Source organism: Pteropus alecto, unplaced genomic scaffold, assembly GCF_000325575.1.
Source record: "Pteropus alecto unplaced genomic scaffold, ASM32557v1 scaffold341, whole genome shotgun sequence".
Taxonomy (NCBI): Eukaryota; Metazoa; Chordata; class Mammalia; order Chiroptera; family Pteropodidae; genus Pteropus; species Pteropus alecto.
Window position 1 is genome coordinate 498554 of NW_006430739.1, and position 5415 is coordinate 503968.

Sequence of the window (5415 nt, forward strand, 5' to 3'; positions counted from 1 at the left end):
AAAAAAAAAAAAAAAGTATAAAATTATCTAAATAAGAAATTCCTCTCTGCAGATGCATCCTCAGGTTGGGGCGATATGAAACAACAGGAAAAGGCCCCAATCTGAGCTCTGCACCTTAGGGGAGCTGCCCACCACTTATAAAAGCATATCTTTGGGAACAAAGCAATTAGTAATACAGTATTTCCTACTCTTTCATGCTTCATACAGTCATCTGTGGCAGTCATGTCAATGACCATGACCTGCAAATGAGGGGAAAGAGAGTGGAGTGGAGCGGAGGAATAGAGGTTGGTAGAGAGGGGCTTGGAAATCATCCAAATGCCAACAGTCTAACCGATATATTTCTCTCGAAACACTTTTTCAGTAAGAAACTCCCTTTTAGCTTTGGAAGACTTACAGGGACATCCGGTGCTGATACTCTAATGTTCCCTCACTTCTGGCACACTGGGGGTCAACACGTGCCTGGGGGCCATGTGCTAGAACGACAGTGGTCACGACTCTCACGGCAGACTAAATGTCAAAAGAGATCACCCAAGGCCACATATCTCAGGCCTTGCTGCACAACAGAATCACTTAGAAACACCCAGATTCCCAGGCCCTCTCACCACAAATGGACTGCTTCGATGTCATCGGGGGTGGGGCTCAGGCATCCAAGTTTTTTCAAAGCTCCCTGGCTGATTCTAAATGGACAGCCAGGTTGTTAACCACTGGCCCAGAGTGCGGGTAGAGGCCATGTGACATAGGGTCCTGTTCCGGAGGCAGCACAGCTAGGTCTTGGCCTTGACACTTAACCTCTTTGAGGCCCAATTTCTTCATTTGTAAAATGTGTGTAATTTTGGTTCTCATCTCATGACACTGCTCTGACTCTTAAGTAGAACGGCACAGATTCTCTGGCACGTAGGAGACCCTCACTGACTGGAAGCTGATATTACAAAGGGTAGATGTGGAAGGGCCCTGGGAATCCAACCCTGTCCTATTAAAGACAAGAACCCCGAGGCCCAGGGAAAGGGCAGGGCTTGCCCAGAGTTGTTCAGCTGGAGGGCAAAGGCAGGGCCCCTCCATGACCACTCAGCTGCCTCCTGACCCACTGCCTTAATCCACCACAGTAGCAGAACGTTGACCACCTTATCCCCACAGAAGAGGCTCCACCGCTCTGAGTGAGGGGAGACTTGCCTTCTTCTTTGCCTTTTCTTTTGAAATGACCAAGGCACAAATTTGCCTGGCCATTCATTCAATCAATTACGGGGTGGCCTACAAACAAGTAAGTCATCAGGTCCCAAACTGAAATTTGGTCTTTTCCACATTCTCCCAAAGAGTTCAAATAAATACGAGATAATGAAAATAGAAATGTCTGAAATGGATCAATAAGGAAAGATTGAGTGTGGGTGTTATGTAAGATATCCTGCAGGGAGTCCAAGCTGGCAGTGGTGGGGCCCAATGTGCTATTCGTGATGTCTTGGACTGCAAGACAGGTTTAATGACAGTGAAGTCTTTGTAGAATCAGGCAGAGGATTGGGGGATCTGAAGGGAGGAAAGGCAGGGGTTGTGAGCTGCAAAAGCTTGGAATCTCTTGCTCCTAGACCTTTCATTTAATTGCTGGTCTGCTATTAACCTGTTGGGACTAAGGTGGCAGAAGGTGGGGAAAGCAAGGTATGACCCCTGGGTGCTAAAGGTAATATTAGGAACCACTGGCAAAGGATAGGGGTCTCCAGCTCTCCAAAATGAGAGAGCATGTGCACGTAACTTTGCAGGCACCCATCAAGTGCATCCAAGCCCAGGTTCTACAATCAATTCCAATTCCGGAACCCAACCAGCTCCTCAAAGATGAAGTAGATGCCAGGATGCCACAATAGGGTGTCGATGGCAGTCCTACTGCTGGTGGATCCAATTTGCTGGAGCGGGTGCCATGCTTGCTGTGCCAACCCTGTAACTGGACAGCCACTGGTGCTCGCCTCATTGAATGCTTTGTGAGCATGCCTAATCAGGGGACAGGCTGGCCTTGCTGTCCCTGGGGGTACAGGGGATGCTGGCTGAGCTACAGTGTCAGCAGAGGGGGAGATGGGAGCCTCTTTTGAGCTTTCCTTTTTCAATGGACTTAGGAGACTCTACTTTGTTAGAAATGCAGTTCTGCATTTTGGATTTTATGGTGAGAGCTTTCAACAGTTAGCCTACAGCACCTTGGCTGACTGGTCAGAACCACAGCCAAGCCCAAACAAGACCAGGGAAAGCAGCCATGTTGACACGGAACTGCCCAGCCTCACTCTAAATGCATCTGCTGCTATCACCAGGCACTGGTGAGGTGCGGACATCTATTATCCAGTTAATTTTGCCCCTACATATAGGCTCGCCTGAGTGTCTCCCCTTGTGCAGTCTCATGATTTCTTATTCATCTCAATTGCTAGAAGCCAGCTGAGCTTTCCTCCATGCCCAGTGCACGCTGGCACCTTTGCCGAGTCACCTGGGCCAGTGGGTGCTAGGTAGAGGTCAGCCTACCTGGGATGGGTGTTGACTGACTCCATAGCCAAACTTTTTAGATCAAATGCAGAAGATAGCTTCCTACTCTGAATGACTTCCCCTCTCAACTTAGCATTGGGGGGCAACAAGTCCCCAAACAAGGTTCTAGACCCTTCTGAACGAAATTTACAGCTTCACACATGTGCCGTTTTCCAGTCTCTGTGGACTCCAATAGTAAGCTATTGGTCCCAGCTACCAGCCAGCTTCTACCTCCTTCAGGCCATGATCCTGCCCACTCACTGTGAGATTTTTTTTTCACAATAAGTGAATCAGTAGCCACTGGCAGGATTTCTAGAGAGCACATCTCAATCTCTTTTTATACAAAACAGAATGGGATGTGATTTGCTTATGGTCACATATCTAGTTAGGGTATAATGATAACACTAGACCTCAGGTGTCCTAATTCCCAGCCTGAGCCCTTACAACTCCTGCCTTTGGTGTGTGGAGGGGGAGCAGGGTTGGGGAGGGCTGGTGTCCTGGCATCTTTTAGAAAGGAATGACTATTTCCATTCATGAATGCCTAAAGACTCCCATTTCATAATCGGCAGACAAAGCCACCAATGTGATCCCCACGACCTCATAAGCATTCATTAAAATGCATTTGAAATCATGTGATGGCTTCCCCATCCCCTAAATAATGAGAAAACAAAGGCAACCCTTCTGATAGAGACCAAGTTCAGCTCTGAAGTCAATATTACTTCTGGTTCTCTCTGAACAATGACATATGACAATTTCCCCCTTTTCTACATTTTCAGTCCAGAATGGCAAAAAGGACAAGGATTTCTTGAAAAAGGTCTAGATTATGAGAGTACAGTCTAGGCTCATAAAATGGGCATAAAGAGAATAAAGCATATATATAGTACACTTCCTAAAGAAGTGTGGCAGGTTGTTATAAACACTTAATTTTGGACACTTTAGCTAGAGGTTTAACATGAACATTGATGAAACGCCAGCAAAAATATGTACAGTTCCTACGAGGTACCTATGAGTTCTCCCTGAGTTTCCAAGAAACTGATGTTTGCCAACTAGATTGGATTTCAAGCCCTCTGAGACAAGGGTGGTCCCCAGTAGACTTGCTCAGAAGAAAGAAATGAAGGCACTATGGGGGACACAGTGGAGGTGGCCCCAGAAGAGATAAGACAATGATGCATCAGGATTGGGTTTGCAGGAAGAGAAAGAGGATGGGGGTGGGGAAAGAAAGAATATGCTTGGATATATACAAAGGATCAGATGAGTATACATGTGTATAATATAAATGCCTATATTTGGGTATATGTATCATTTGCATGTTTGTTTTTCAGAAGAATGTCCCCACAAACTGAAACTGACCTTTCCGTAGAACAAACAGGATTTTCAGCATTTCTAGAATTGCAAGACATGAAGCTCTGGAGAGTCCCAGGGTAGCTGGGAATGGCAGAGAATCCTGAATGCTGATTGGTTTCAAGAAGAGTCAGTTTGTCTTGGAACAAATCTCTGCTACCAGGTGGTTTGGAGCAAGAACCTTGACCCACGAGTAGGGGATTTCTTGGTGCCTCTCTCTGGCTTGCCCTGAGCCAGCACGCTGCATGCTCAGCACCCCACGCAGGCAGAAGCCAGGTGGGGTGGAGGAAGGAGCTCTGGAATAGATATTGGAAGACTTGCACTTAAGTCCTAGCTCCTCCATTTGCTTTGTGACTGTAAGCAAGTCACTTCCCCTTTCCAAAGCCACGATTGATTCTTCTGTAAAGTGGGTGTTTGGGCCCTCTGTGTGGGCCTCAGTTTGCTCTTTGACAATTAAGGACACATCCGCTACGATGGGGTATCAGGAGGGGGTGGCGGGAGGCGAGTGGCCTAGTTATGACGGCACTGATCTGACAGCCAGCGGTGGCTTTAAAATCTCACCTCCTGCTGCTCTCTACCACTCACCATTCTCAGTTCTCTCACACTGTATGTAGCATTCAGCCACCCCAACCTGAGGACTTGTGGCTTCAACAAGCTTCAAGCAGAGCTATCTGAGTGGTAGTACCAATAAGTGCAGAAACAAACTGACCTGGGTGAGGGATTTTTTAGAACTGTCTCCTTCCATTGTGTAATGTGGATGCACCAGTTGGAAGAACTGGCAACTCTAAGAATGGCCCTAAACCTATAGATGCATATGGATTTAATGACCTCTTAACGTCTACTGCGCCATCCCCTGAGAAGATGAAGTATTCTATCATTGAATAAGCCTTCCTTGAGCCCTAACCTACCACTCTTGAGCTGTCAGAATGCCAGGCCCTTAGAGGCTGGTCTCTCTCACTCGTGTTAGGGCTGGTGAGGCCACAAGCCAGGAAGAGATGTGCCCGTGGGCCAGACTCTGACACCCAGGTTGACCTCTTTTCACAGTAAGAAACCCTGAGATAGTCTCCTACAAACACATTCCAATGTAGCATCATTAGTAGGATAAAGATGATATCTTGAGGGAGAAGAGAAAGATGGAGTCCTTTTCAAATGGCTGAGTGGATTTGGCAAAGCTGGCCTACAGATGAAACAGGTGCTGCCTTGGGGCTGGAATAGAAGCTGAAGGTCAAAGCCAAGTACACTCTACCAGTTCAGAGGACCTTGTCTGTGCAGGACTCAGGTGAATAAGTGTCATCTGTGTTTCACCTGAATTAAGCTAATGAGCCCAAAATCACTCAGGGAAGGAGAAAAGTGGGGGCAGAGTTGAGGTTTGACGCCACAGATCTGAGATTGGTGGCGGCCAAGGCCACTGGGCAGACCTGAATTTCTATATGTGAAGAGGGCAGAAGGGGTAGTTTCAGCTGCGTGGGAATCACACACTACGTGGAGTAGCCATGGCTTTCCATCCAGAAAATCTTTAAGACTTACGCTCGTGACTAATGAACATGGCGGCAATATCTTGCCTTACAGCAAGGCCCCAGTGGG

General features: G+C 47.2%; 1 protein-coding gene across 7 annotated transcripts in view; it reads right to left on the reverse strand.

Moving 5' to 3' along the window:
* Positions 1-5415, reverse strand: part of MAMLD1 (mastermind like domain containing 1) — a 55599-nt gene that overhangs the window by 39427 nt on the left and 10757 nt on the right. The window lies entirely within an intron of this gene.